The 15,650-nt window shown below is 36.8% G+C and overlaps 1 protein-coding gene and 1 pseudogene across 3 annotated transcripts in view; both read right to left on the reverse strand.

Annotated features, from left to right (window-relative positions):
* SLC31A1 (solute carrier family 31 member 1) overlaps positions 1 to 15,650 on the reverse strand; it is a 31,817-nt gene that overhangs the window by 11,442 nt on the left and 4,725 nt on the right. Inside the window, exon 2 of one of the 3 annotated variants that reach the window (XM_016126240.2) lies at positions 3,859 to 3,987. The exons of 1 other annotated variant lie outside the window; for it this stretch is intronic. The gene's annotated coding sequence lies outside the window, so the exon portion shown is untranslated. Of the gene's footprint in view, positions 1 to 3,605; positions 3,830 to 3,858; positions 3,988 to 15,650 lie in introns of those variants that run through there. One more of the 3 variants, XM_016126241.2, reaches the window with a different exon arrangement.
* Positions 3,994 to 14,610, reverse strand: LOC107500748 (annotated as a pseudogene).

The raw sequence follows: 15,650 nt of genomic DNA on the forward strand, positions 1-15,650 counted from the left end.
CTTTAACCAAGCACAGACATGGGCAATTCAAGGTCAAAGATAGTAAACCACCCAAAACAGGGATTCATGTTTATGGACTATGTTCACATGATCAAGCAACCAGTTTAACTGGGCTAATCCTGCCTTCTGGTGACCTGTACATACATAGTAGATTTTTTGAGAAGTGACTCAGGTTTTGTTCCAAGTGTCCCTATAGGTACACTTTATAATTCTCTTAATACCTTTTTGAATTCCACACTTAGGTTGTCCTTTTTGGTGAGGGAGGAGGTAAAGGAGATATAGGAATGATGAGGAGACCTCGATATAATGCAATAATAATTAGGGCTTAGGGGGTCTCTCTGAAACCTGGCATTCCAGGCCAATATATTGGAGTTGTTTAGAAAAAACACAGTACCTCCCAGTAAATGGGAATGGGAAATACAATTTGATGAATGTATTGGGGAAGATGTTTCCCCTTGAAGGTTATGATGTTTTTCCACTCATCCCCGAGGCCCTGGCCTCACATTCCTATTCCAAATTGACTGGTAGAAATGTGACTGGTAGAAACTATATGACTATAACCATGCAATTCGTGAGATATTTTAGTTGCCTTTCCTTGGCTTGTGTCCTTCTTGAGGTGCAGTGATCATAAGGATCCTTAACTTTACCAATTCATTCACAAAGGATATTAGGCTTGAGTAAATCACAGGTTTATACAGGCTTTGACCCAGAACTGGCAAAAACTTAGGATTCCCAAAATTTCTGCCATATCAAAGTACTAAATACAGTAAGTAAAATGATACAGTGGAGGCAAAAAGAAAATAGGTTAGGTCAATAAGAAAAAAAGAAATGTAAAAGACCTTAAAATTATACACACACACGCAGAGAGAGAGAGAGAGAGAGAGAGAGAGAGAGAGAGAGAGAGAGAGAGATTGAGAGAGATTTCCTCGGATTAAGTCTGGCAGATAGTGGGAGTTGTTAGGCCACTTGCTACACTTATAGGTTTATAAAGACAGAACTCAGGAGAATAATTGCCCGAAACTCACCACACACACACACACACACACACACACACACACACACACACACACCCTTGGATTTTATCCTTTTAAAAATTCTTCAGTAAAACAAAGGCTATTGTTTTCCCTTCTTCTTGCTTTTGTTAATAATAAAATAACTCCAATGGATCATCTACAGCAAATTCTCACTTGCTTTTCCTTCACGGCAATGGCTGGGCTAAGATGAGAAAGATATAGATAGAACTAGCAAGAAATTAATTTGGTGATTATTTGCAGATTTCAATATTATTTTCTCTTTCTTCACCATATACCAAAGTGAGCTTTACTACTTCAGATAATCTGCACAGGATTCCCTAAAAGCACTTTTCATGGGAAGAAACCAAACTATGCATAGTATACATACTCTAATAGCAGAGTCATACACCAGACTAATGGGCTGCATCAAAAGTAACCAACTGCCAGAGACATAAAAGGGAAAATTACTTCAAACAATTACACTTAAAACTTAGCCTTGATTTATGAGTGGCCAGTGATCTAGGCAAACAAGAAATGCTGCATGGACTGACATGTTTTTAGAAGAATAAAAGAGCACCTATGAATTAGTGGGAGTAGCTCTTTTACTCAGAAATCCTTGGCTAAGAATATCTATTTTAGTAAAAGGGATGATAACTCAAGAACTGCTCCGAGAATACCATTCTAACTATCTATGAAAAAGACAGAAAGCAAACCTGTGATTTGATTCCAATCAACAGTGTTTCAAGATACGGGTTCAAGGTCATTCCCTTCTATCATAAATTTCATCTTTCCACAGCTCCACTCTACCTTACTAAGCTGCTCAGGCTGAGCAAAGATGAGAAACCTGTTGGGGCAAGACAGATCCTGGAGGTACTGATTACAAGGAGAATTATACAGTGATGGAGGGCTATCATTTTCAAGAGGAAGCATGCTAAAGACAAACTTAATTTTTTAAATGACTATTGTCCAACTTCTAGATCACCTATGGCTTCTGGGCAAACATGAATAGACCATGTCATTACTATACAAGTAACAAAATGTAGAGGACAGAGAACTAATTAAACGTGAAAGAGATGCAGGTGATTAATACTATATCGGGCAAGCCATTTTATATGTTAGAGCTTCATTTTCCTTAACTGTATAAACACTAAATTACATGATTAATGAAGTTCCACACAGAGCTAAAACTTAATTCTACATTTTTCACAGTTTAGTTTCCAGGATACAGAATGCTTCTCTATTCTTATCCTTACTATTGAACTGTAATTTCTATGAGGACCTTGTCTTATTTATCTATGAATCTCCTGCATTTTCTAATATGCTGCTTATAGTACTAGATTACAATAACTGTTTGCTGAAATAAGTTACTTTTCTCTGCATTTCTCCTTTGGCAACTTAGATATAAACCAGACAAATTAATTCCTTAATCCATTAATGGCACACTGGGCAAAACTTAGTCTGAAATGCTATATAATATTTGATAGCTATGTTTACGAATTATTCAATAGCTCCATATCAAGTAGCAAAATATAGGTGATATAGAAGCAACACAGATACAATGAACCTTTTAAAAATTGGAAGGTATTACAAATTCATCTAATTTTATGTATGTACTTCACAGAAGCCTACAGTATAAACCACAAGCCTCTGTAAATCTAACATTCTCATATTCTGGCATAATCTGCCTTTATAAATACTTTTATAAAATATTTGTTTTGTGACAAATGTGAGGAGACTGTAAAAAAACTCACACCTGTTTCTGAAAGTGGAAGAGAAGAGAATACACTGTCTGCTACTGACCTTTAAGTAGTCTGAAATGCCAAATCCAGATCCTTTATATAAATTAAATTCTAGGGCACTCAGCCTTGATGAAGGCCACATAAAAGGACAGTCGAGAAAACAGAGCAAACTGTAAGATAAGATTAACTTAAAAAATGTTTTTACTCTGTATATTCACCAAATGAATGATTGCATGGAACCTGAACAAATGACATGTATGAAACAATGGCATTTCCTTCTTGTAAATCGAACTCTGTTATCTTATTCTATGCTCACAGAATCTCTTCTTGGTTAAGAAGAACTAAGGCACAGGGAGCTTAAGAAACCTGTTCAATGTTATACTAGCAGAAAGCTGTGGAGAGACTTTGGCTAGAACCTAGGTATCTTCTTTCCTGGCCTAGGGCTTACTCTCTATTAAACCTTCCTTACTAGTAACCCAATGTCACAATTTTGTAACCATAAATGTCACAATGTTGGTCACTTTTCCTAATCCGGAGTAAATTAGAAGATTCACCCAGCCTGTCTCTGGTTTTCATCAGCAGCAGCTCTATTACAAACATGGGTTTTCCTAACAGCACCCCTCACCCTCCATTCATACTATGTGACACATCAGTGACAAATTAATCTACCTAAGGCATGGCCCTACTTATCTGCTGAAAAATTCCACTGCCTACTAACCTCTCCATTGGCTATTAACCACCTTGTTCTGAGAGCACAGATCTCTAAAATATTGGCCCCAACCTGACTTTCTACCTACATGTACTTTGTGTTTCAGCCAAACAAGTCCAATTGCCAACGTTTCCTAGGACATACCCACACTTCTGTCTGGTATCTTTGCTCACATTGTTTCTTCAGTCCGGAATGCCGATCCTTACAATTTCTAATGCAACAAATCCTCCTCATCTTCCAAGGTCTAGTTCTAAGAACTGCAAACATTCACAGCACATTCTGCCTTTCCTAATAACTCCAACTGGGACTGGGTCTAAAATATTTTTATGACCTTTTCAATCTGTGCCTATTTCTGTCATCACGCTGATAGAACAGTATTAAAAAAGGTTGGACAAACAATTGAATGAGGGAATTTCTCCAAAATTCCTTTTCATCTTCATCAACTGCAAACATTTAATGAGCTCTTCTTGGACACTTCTCCTTCTTGATCCAGCTAAGGAGAGAAGTCTGGCTCCAACAATTAGGCCTGAAAAGAGAGGAAAAGCCATTTCTTCATCTATATGTAGACCACCTGAAATGGAGACCTGAGTGTCCTGTCTCTTCATTTGTGGGCCACTGAAATCTCACTAAGAATTGGAAGGACCTTAGAAGTCATTGCATGGAGCTCCTCAGTAATACACAATTTCTATAACAACTATTCAAACATCCCTAGGGTTTTCTCAGGTTGTGTTGCTCCCTTTCAGGAAAATAAGGAAACACTCTTTTCAGCCAAGCCAAATACAGGAATCTAAATATTGTGGTGATTATGCTGATAATAGAACCAGTACTCCTAGCTTAATTAGTGTTTGTACTCCAGATACCACTTACATGTATTTCTCAAGCTGTAATTTGCATTTTAGGCTGTACTCCCAGAAACTAACTCCTGTCTGCAAAGAGAAACCTAATCATCTTCACATCTAACTTCTGATACTCATACACTTATTTTATGCTCACTATCTGTCATTTATGTCTATCTATTACAGACTAACTTCTAACCTTATCTCAATGTAATCCCCTTTACATTCAAATATTCCACTGAAACTAATTTCACTTTTCCTTAATAAATTTAGCACTTTGGCACTTGTATGCCTCTTTGGCTTGTGTAATTCCTTTCCCTTCTCCTCCATTTTCTGTATATGTGCAAATCCTGCTATTATTTATTCAACATTTATTATGCACTTAAAATTTGTAAGAATTAAAACACGACCCTTGCTCTTTTGAGTTTACAGTTCAGCTCATTCTCTCTTTTCTTTTTACAGTGAGGAATTTTTATAGTTAGAATTAGCCAGCTGGACTCAGTTTAGATGATCCCAATTTTGTCGGCAACATCCAAAGCGTCGTAGTTAGGAGCCAGCCAACCATATGCCTTCTTCTCTCCATCAACCCTGACCGGGGTGTTCACTTTGGCTATGTCAATGTTATAGAGCTTCTTCATAGCCTGTGTGATCTCTGGTTCATCTACAATGAACAAAAGTGTATTGTTGTCTTCTAGCTTCTTCACGGCTGACTCAGCAGCAAGGGGGAACTTGATGATGGCACTATGGTCAAGCTTGTTTCTCTGGGGGGCACTCTTCTGAGGATATTTGGGTTGCTTCTGGAGCTGCAGGGTCTTGGGCTATCGGAAGGTGGGTGACATGCATATCGTTTTGTGGCTGTAGACACCTTTTAGCACTACTTACTTGGCCTTCAAAGTGTTTGCTTTGGCTTCAGCTTTGGGAGGGGCAGGGACTTCCTTCTTTGCTTTTGGCGCCATCTTTGTGAAAAGGCTAGCTCATTCTTTAAGGCTAGTTACCTTTACCATGAAGTTTTCCTTAATTCTTAACCAAAAAAATCTATTTCCCTAGTAATCTTATCTTATGGCAATTTTGACTCACAGTTCTTAAGATACAAGATAAAATGTGCCATAATGTATATCGCAAGTTCTTTGAGGGCAAGTAATTAATTTCTACCTTGTTATTGAATCTGAAAGCACAATCAACAAATATTCATTCATTCAAAAAGTTATTTAATTCTTACAAAATCCATGAAGGCTTCATTATCTGCTTATAAGGAGCCAGGTGCAAAAAAATAAGATTCTTGCCTTTGTAGAACTTAAAGGTCATCTTAAGGACTCTAAATTTTATTCCAAAGGCAACTGGAAGCTATTTACAGATAATAAGTAGGGAAGTGATATGATCAGCTTATATTTTAATAGAGTACTTTAGCTGCTGTGTAGCATAAATGGCATTTGTTCTTCTCTAATATTTCCTGCTCAAGTTCTGTGAGGCATTCAAAGAAGGGAAAAAATTTCTTACAGAGTCATGAGCTATAATTCTCTAATTTGCCAGAATCCAAAAAGACACCTGTTAAAACTTTAGAATGATTAGGAGAATCTTCTACCTTCTGGGTTATAAAATGGTTTGAAGGGTAAAACTTAAGAATATTCTACAAGAACTATCCCAGATTCTAAGAGCTTCTAAAGTCACATGCCACCCTTTGTAAGTAAAAGTTAAGCTTACAGAATATTGTTTCAAGCATGGGTTTGGAGCCAAGGGGTATTAAGTCCTGGCTTTGTTAATTTCTAGCTGAGAATCCTAGTGATATTTCCTATAAAAGTTCCATGAGTCTTTAGATTGGCAGTAGGTACTATGTATAGAGGCAGCTAAAGGGGCTGTGCCCAAATTTCAATGGCACTTGGGTAAATGACTCAGATTTGGTAGTTGCTCAATAAATTTTTTTTAAAATGATGAAAGTAGACAAAGTTCCCTGTGGGACATGGATGACAGACTGTAAGACACACTGCAAATACTTAATAGATTTTCATGGGATTATACAATCTGTACTATACGTGAAAATCTTCAACAACGATATCAACAAACCCCACTTTTCACTCATACCCCTTTCAAAACATTAGCAATAAATCCAGAATTTATGTGACTCAATTTTTTAATGCCCTGTTTTAGGTATGGTGGAAAACACACTAGACTGAATCCAAGATCTGGATTCTGGTCCATCCAACTCCATTACTTTGTATTCTTTTGGGTAAAATGCCTATGTCAGAGTTTCTTAATCTTAGCATTATTATCATTTGGGGCTGAATAATTCTTTGTTGTATGAGCTAGCCTGTGCATTGTAAAATGTTTAACAGTACCCCAAGCCTTTACTCACTAAATGCCGGTAGCACCATCCCAGTTGTGAACACCAAAAATTTCTCCAGACACTGCCAAATTCCCCTGGGGGACAAAATCACCCTACCTGAGAATCACTTTTGATCTCTGGGTTTCAGTTTCATCCAAAACTCAGGGAAACATGGAGATTATATCTGTTTTACTCTCCTTAAGGGTTGTTATATGATTCAAATAATATAATGAATGGGAAGAACTATTGAAAGAAAAAAAAGACCACATGAGATATACAAAAGCATTATTAATATTCTGTTACTATGATTATGCTCTGTGAGTGCTCAATCTCAAAGCTGAAGAATAATATTCATATCTTGTTTACAGATGTATTGTAAAGTTTAGGTTAAGGCTACTACAGTTTTGTATACCCTTTAGGTAGGTATTCAATAAATATTTGTTGACGGAGTGATTCTAAGTGTGGGTTCAATAGTAACTTCGTTTACTTTTGTGACATGTTCTCAGGTTTTTCTGCTGACCTACAACAATGTAGTAAGTTTCTAAACCTACTGTACTAGAAGGACAAGCCTAGATTAAACAAGAATGACCAGTCGTTTTGCAGACGGAAAATCGTAGTGCAGAATGTTAACTGACTAGCTAAGGACACGTGGCAGTCTAGTGGCATGCCGTAATTAGAACCCAGATTCTGACCTCAAGTCCAGTGCTCTTTCTATTACTTGTATCAAGGTACTTTCATTCAACCATCTTGCAACCCTGTTTCAACACAAAGTTAGCTATTTTGCTTTCTGGGAGCAACCCAAAAAAACTGAGATAAGGAAACAGAGTTGTAGTTTTGAGAGAAGCTTAGAAAGAAATGTAGACCTATTTCTATTTGGGAAGCACAAGGGGATATTCCCTACATTTGGGGTAAACCAATGTCAAGTTATTCAAGCACCCTGTCAAGTCTATGAAGTCCTTGCCCTTTAAGTTGTGCAAGAGGAGCTAACTCTACTTGTTACCCACCTCCAGAGTAGCTGTGTCTTGCAGTCCTTTAAACCATGTTAAGGCATCCAATTTATGCTAAAACTGTTACCGGCAGTATTCTTGGCTGCTCCACCTCTATGTGGCTCTAAGTAAGGTGAGAATGGACTTCCATATAACCTAGCTCCAGGTCACATTTCGGCATTTTGTTAAAATTCACAAATGCCCCAACGACCATTCTCCTACATGTTTTCAGTGTTAGAAAAAGAAATTTTAAAGAATAACCCATAAAAATGTCATGATTTTTTCTAATCCTTTAAAATACCAGATCTCCTCTCATTATTATGTCTCTGTGTGAACTTTCAAATGCTGATTATTGTCACAGAGAGTCATCACTCCCAACCACTGATTTAACGGTCTTCTGGATAATTCTCAAGCAACATATGGATTGGAGCCCACCTTAACCTTTATCATTATTACAGTTTGAAAGAACATAAAACTAGAAATCAAGAGATTCTGATTCCAGCCTGGTTCTTCCAAAGTGTTAGGTAATTATCTTTATGGTCACAGTTTCCTTAGTAAAGAGACAGAATAACTCATCTTTGGGGCCTGTTTCAATTAGAAAAGTTTAGGTATGTAATATATTGTTTCAATGACAAACAAATGCATACTCGTCTTCTCTAAATGTATTCTGAATGTCAGATGATATGCTTTAGACATTCTAACATTTCAGTAGCTTTAACATTTACTTATCGAGCACATTTCAGAGCATAGTGATCATATCACTTTCTGACAATTTCCAAATTACCAACCTTAAAATCATTATCTCTTCTGAGAGATACCTTTCCATAGCAGAAATAGTAAGAGCAAGAGCCTTCCTGGTTCTTGGAGTCAGACTGCTGTCATAAGGCTATGCCATCTTTGGAACTCAGAACAAGCTGCTAAAACTTTGAGGGGATAATACATATACATAAAACTAAGATAATAAAATCTCACCGTATTTCAAATATGAAATGTCAAAATACATATAAAAGTGACTGGTACATTGATAACACACATTATAAATAATAAATATTAATTACTTTCCTCCCAACTCAAGAGTTTCTCAAAGTGTACTCTAAGGACCAGAATCAGAATCATCTGAGATGTCTGGCTAAAAATGAAAAATATAGACCCCACTCCAGACTACTGAATCTTCTCTTAGGAAATGAGGCTTCAGTATCTAGATATTTATCAAACTATACAGGCAATTCTTCTGCACTTTAAAATTTGAGAATCTCAGTTCTGAATTAAAAATATGTACAATATAAATATATAGTACAAAGAGTTTAAGAACTGGATGTTTAACAAGTTAGAGCTTAAAAAAAAAAGAAGTAATGATTCAACCAGGATCTAAAATAAAGCATTTATTTTGATATTCCAAAAGGTCGCAGAGCTAATCTCACTTAAAATTTATACATACTACCACCTAATAATCAAAGAGTCTTCTTGACTAACACTGAATTACCAATGGCTCATTTCTGGGATTTGAGAAAGGTTTTTTCACACACTCTGATATAAAATATTTGAGTTCCAGATGAAAGAGAAATTATATATTTTCTGTAGTTTTATTTTTCTAGATTAATTGTGAAATAGGACTTAAACCACCAGAAACACAAACCTCAAATGCATTGTTTCGTATGATGAAATTGTTGGATGTTAGTTCCCAACATGATTAATGAAATTTAAGATTTGCTCCAAGTTTAGCACTCTAGGGTCTGTCTCTAACCACCAACTCCTGCCTTTTTGAGATTGAGAATTCCTTGGAAACCCTGAATAGGTCGCTAAAAACAAACAAACAAATAAAAAACCAAGAGGAGACTGTGGGCAGAAAAGATAATTCTTCCTTTTTTATGGTGACTCTCCAAGTACACAGGGAGCTATACTCATTCTCTAACTGGTAAAACTGTACCTTTTGGTTGTGGGCCCTAAGCAAATTACTTGACAACTCTCTGGCTCCACTCTAAAATCAGGAAAATAAACACAGCCTACCCCATAGAATGGTTTTAAGGAGTTCAGTTAGTAGTTAAGAGAGCAAGGTAGTTTCCCCTAAAATGGGGATGACAATAGCATGTACCTCATGACAGTGTGCACCTAAACACTTAGCACACTGCCTAAGCACCATTAAGCTTTGATAAATATTCATTATTATTACTTTTAATCTACTGTTTTTTCTAAACTTGGCATAGGCACAATTCCCCAAGTTTTTTTATTTTTCCTTCACCCATTACTCCATAGCTAACCTTTCTTTCTAACCACTGCTGTTCTCCATTTAGGAGTTTTCAAGGTGTGCTAGCTAGTGAATCCTACCCACTTAACTTCACAGGCAGGGACACCCTTCACCTATATTATATCAGGTGGTCAGCAATTGCTTCAATTTGATTCCAATTTGCATCCACTTTCTTTGAAACATCTCAAAGCTTCAGGCTTCTTACTTCCTCTTTTCTAATTATACAAGACGTTTTTTTTGTTTGTTTGTTTTTTTTATGGGGGGAGGATGTTTCACAATCACCAAGCAATTCTCCAGTATTGGCTGGTTGTCCAACAATTCAATGAGATTCTTTACACTATCTACCCGGAGATATCATCAGATTCTACAGGTTGAGGGCTCAGTCCCACGAGACTGCCCTTCACTTCAGATGCCAGTAATAATCTCGGATTGTTACCCATGCTTCTGACCAACTGGCTATGTATATCAGAGGTTCTCACTACCTTCTCTCCTTGGGTTCTGTTAATTTGCTAGAGCAGCTCACAGAACTCAGGAAACCCATTTACTCATCGGAGTACCCATACACTACAAAGGATATTAAAGGCTATAGATCAACAGATTAAGAGATACATAGGATGAGGTCCTGAACAAAAGAGCTTCTGTCCTTCTAGAGCCTGGGGCCCAGCACAGTGGCCTAAGGAAGCACTCGAGTTCCCCAAGAAGCAAGCTCTCTGAACCCTATTGTTTTGGGTTTTTAGGGAGGCTTCATTATGTAGGCATGATTGATTAAATAATTGGCCATTGGAGACTGAACCCAATCTCCAGCCTCTCGCCCCCCCAGATGTCGGGGTGGCACTGAACATTCCAACCCTCTAATCACTAGTTAGGATTCACTGGCAACCAGCCCCAATCCTTAGAAGACCCTGGGGGCTTTCTTGCCCTTTTCACTTAGGAAATCCCAAGAGTTTTAGGAGCTCTGTGCCAGAAATGGGATGAAAACGAAATATATTTTATTATAAATCTTAATATCACATTCTTATTTTTACATTTCTATAGTTATTTCATTAGGATTTTGTATATGTGCTGCTGAAGCAAGCACATTTCATTAGGATTTTGGAAAGGAAAAGAGATGTGCTCAAAATGCCATACTGAAATAAATGAAAATATGATACATTATATTGTTTTTGCCCATCTTATCTTTTCTACATTTTAGTTTCTTAAGAGTAAGTAAAGAGAAGTTCTGCCCCTTAATACTAAGCCATACAATGGCACCATGCACTTTGTGATGTTTCTAAAAAAATAATAAAGAAAACTCTTTTCACAGTCAGTTTCTAGAAAGTTCATGGGCCTTTTACAAGCTGTCTAAATGTAGAAAGAAGCCTAGTGACACATCTAGTTTGAGCTACTCAGCAGTAATTTACCCTGGGAATCTGGCACTAAAGAAAGCTTATATTTGGAAAGTTGGGACTTACCTGGATGAGCTGCATATTAAGCCCTATCATCCTGTCATCCATAACTGTAAGGAGTAATAGCCCACGAATGGGCCTGGTTTTCTCCTGTCCCACAGAGTTTATTAGAGTTATCTCACAGAGAGTCCATGAGAGCTTAAAGCATGGCCAAGCTTGAAGCATAGTCAAGTTTCTTTATTCTAAAATCAAGAGTCAACACTAATCAAACTGTCTCTTCTAAATGTACAACATCCATTTATAAGCCAGAGTTTGTATTTATCTAATAGTCACTATGATCTTTATAACTTTATACATAAAATGAGATTTGTGGGAATAAAAAGATAACGTTTATTTTTAAATGCATATTCCTAGGTTATCCCTACTGAGTATGTCTAACTCCATAGCTACCACTAGTGTGTAGCTAAATAAATAAGGTTCCAAATTTTCAACTGTAGCACAAAGACTGGCAATGGGAGCAAACAGAATATGTGTGACTATTTACTTAAACATACACAGACACATACTCCTCTTCAAGATAATCTACTTGGCCTTCTGCCCCTTCCTGAATCACATTAGGTGTGCATAGGGATGGGCTGGAAGGTGTGCCATGCTGCACAGGGAAAAGGAAGGATAACTTGAGAGAGTAGCCAAGTAGAGACTATAGTACTCTGACATCTACCCAAACTCAATTCAACAAGTATTAAGTACTCTATATCCCAAAGGCTATAGGAAATTTGGAAATGAAGAGGATGGAGGCTTTGGTTGAAACCAGTTATTTAGAATAAATTTCACAAATGGCTTAAAGCACCTAGGGAGAGAATGATGGAGGTGTGAAAAGGAGGGAAAGAAGGTTAGCAGGTATGGTAAAAAAAAAAAAAAAAGTATGAAGGGATGATATTAATTCTGATTTGCTTATGGTCCCTAGCACCTCAAAAAAACACAGGTGATTGTTATGGCATCCATCACCCATTTCACAAAATTATCACACATCCTACAATCATCAAAAAACTGGGGAAGCCAATAAAAAATACACAGACAGATATTAGTTAGGCTCTCTATTAATCTTTCCATTTTAATTTCTTGTGATAACCAGCTAATCTTCAGAATCCTCTATGTGGTAAGTACTGGTAAAAGTAGATGGGAGACAGTTCTTTTTTGTCCTAAGTTTATAACATTCACCTTTCAAATTAGCTCTTGAGTAATAAATATCACAACAAACGGAACTAGACAAATCTATGGGATCACAATAGAGGTGACTTTTGGTGAGGCTGCTTATACTTGGTATTTAAGATGTAGTCTCTGAATAAGAAGAGATAGAAATCAAGATGTTTTCAAGAAAATAATACCTTCTCATCTTTTTCACTGTTCATTTATAATTAAAATCTCATAGAATATCAGAACTAAAAGTCTTTATCAGTATGATGCAGACTTTAAGCTAGCAATTCCACTAAATATCTGTCCTACAGATATACTGACACATGTGAAATGTCAGACAAATTTTCTTCATAGGACTGTAAAAGCAAAATATAGAAAATACAACCTAAATGTTCACTGATAGAGCACTGATGAAATAAATGATCATGTCCATAAAATGGAATACTTCACCACCATAAACTAGAATAAAGAAGCTGTTTTTATATACTAATATAGAATGATCTCCAAAGTATGATTTAAAAAGCAAGTGTGCTGTATGCTATCATTTGCAAATTTTAAAGGGGAAAAAGTACATACATATTGTTTGTAAACACTTTTACTACCTCTAGGGGTAGGGGTACAAAAAAGTGGTGACATTGTGATCCATAGGAGGGGAACTAACTGGTCAGATGTCAGTTATGAGTAGAAGGAACATTTTCCACTAAATATCCATGTGTACTTTTTGAATTCTGAACCACATGAATATATTTCCTATTTTGAAAAGATTAAAACTTTAAGTCCAACTCCTTTATTTTATAGATGGGCAAACTGAGGCCCATGTTATTGAATAATGATGCTAATATACTCATTAGTCAACTGAACCCATAACATTTGCTTCTCATATAAGGCTTCAGTAACAGTAGGCTAACCACTTTCCCCAACTCTCCCATTTCTCCAGACGGTTTGCTGGGAAGCAGCTAAGCAGAAGGGGTTTCTGAGCTTTACAAATCCTGTTTTAGTGGCAAATAACACAGAAGTTCCTGTTTCTCTTGCCCACTCTCACCTTTCTGTACCACTCTCACCTTTCTGTACAAATAAGATCAAGTGTACAACTACAATTTTCACAAAGCCTTTAGAAAAGCTTTTATTTGCCTGGTCTGAATAGGACAACTCAAATTTGATATGTCAAACAAACAAATGAAAAGGTCTTTTAGTTATGCAATGATAGAAGGGCCTAAGTCCAATGGGGAGTGGATCTCCCAGCTACTATACTCCATTTCTCTGATACCTTTTGTTGTTGGCTAAGCCACACACTGGAATAAAGCAATCACAAGATGCACCCTTTCACTCTTCTCTTACTGGATCCTTTCGTAATCTTGACACATTTCCAATGTGTTAACCATGGGTTCTTTAGTATGACTTATATAATAAGTTTTTAGACTGTTTTATAGATGCTGTGATAAGAGTGTAGAAAGCACTGGACTAGGCATCAGAGGCTCTGAGCTATAGACACAAGTTTCCGTTATTAGCCTTGTATCATTAAGCAAATCACCAAAACCCAGAAAGTACTAGTTTCTTTATTGCAAAATGGATATAAAAATACCTCCCCTGACAATCTCACAGGTTTGCAAGGCTCAAATAAAATGTCCAAATACTTTAATTCTAAGGTATGGTAAGTATGAAATATTATCAGTAACAGCTTACTCATTAGATGACAAAATTAATCTCTTAAAGGAGATGTCCAAGTCACAAGCAGAGACCACTTTCATGTCACTTAAAGTATATGGCCCTTACAGTTTGATTTAAAGAATACGTATACATACATATATGCAGTTGACCTTGAACAATGTGGGGGTTAGGTGCACTGACCCCTGTGTAATTGAAAATCTGTAACTTTTCACTCCCCAAAAACTTAACTACAGTTGTTCCTCAATATTGGTTCCAGAACTTCTACAGATATCAAAATCCATGGATGCTCAAGTCCCTTGTATAAAATGGCATAGAACAATGCATACAGTCAGCCCTCTACATTCAAGAAAATGCTGTATTTGATCTGCAGTTGGTTGACTATGCAGATGCAAAATCCAGGAATACGGAGAACTGTATATTTATTGAAAAAATCCACCTATAAGTGGACCTTCACAGTTCGAATCCATATTGTTTAAGGGTCAACTCTATCACCAAAGCATTGCTTGAACTGTCTTCTCGTTACAATCAAAGGCAGGCAAAAGTACTTCATTTAAACTTTTCTTTAGTTGCAGTAGATAGGATTTCAATTGTCTCTAGATCACAATGTTGTGGGTTTGCTTGTAAAGAATACTGGGAATTAATTTGGTGTGAGGCAGAAACTAGAAACCATCTTAACTGTTCCTTTTTTACTCTTCCCTCTTTTTAATTAATAAAGGATGATTTAATGAAAATGCACAGAGACTCTAAATGAAAATGAGAAAAGTTAATCGATACCTCAGACAGAAGCTGAATGGTGCGGTGGAAAAGTACTAGGCCAGGAATCAGAAGATCTGGGTTCTAGATTTGGCTCTTGGGGCTTATCATTTGTGTGACCCAAGAACTCAGTCTCTTCATTCATTCATTCATTCATTCAAATTTATTGTGCACCTATTGAGTGACAGTACCATGATGAATCCTTAACTTAGAGAAGCCTAGTCTGTAGAGAAGGGATACATACAAATACAATAAGTGAAATAATTAAGATACAATATGAGATGTATAAAGATATAGACTGTGCACAGGGTTGTGTGGGAGCTGATAAAAAGCCATCAGAAAAGGTAGGAGAGAGGAATGGGGGCCTGTAGGTGCATAGTTAGCAGCATTCCTCTGCCTTCCATTTCATAAATTGAATGATTACGTTCTCTAAATTGCTTTAAAATTATTTAAACACTCAGCATAGTTCTATAATAACTCTATTACATATTTAGGGAAAGACTCGACTTGGCTAAAATGATCCTCTAATATTTCACTGGTTGCTAGAGTTTTGCTCTTTATCAGTTCCCTCCAAATCATTCCTCATATTTACTTTTGCAATGCAGGTTTCCATCTCATTTCGCTGTACTTGCATAATGTCCTCAGCCTACAAAAGCATGTTGTAGACAAAAACCTAGGGCCTTTGTATAAAGGAAAAGAGGTAGGGTGGACCCGCCTCAACCCTTTCCTTCTCTGCAGGGCTTTGCATTCCTAAGGATGGGCCCCTCCTCTGCTTGGGGATGTTACCTAAATTATGAAA

This window comes from Rousettus aegyptiacus, unplaced genomic scaffold (genome assembly GCF_014176215.1).
Source record: "Rousettus aegyptiacus isolate mRouAeg1 unplaced genomic scaffold, mRouAeg1.p scaffold_m13_p_3, whole genome shotgun sequence".
Taxonomy (NCBI): domain Eukaryota; kingdom Metazoa; phylum Chordata; class Mammalia; order Chiroptera; family Pteropodidae; genus Rousettus; species Rousettus aegyptiacus.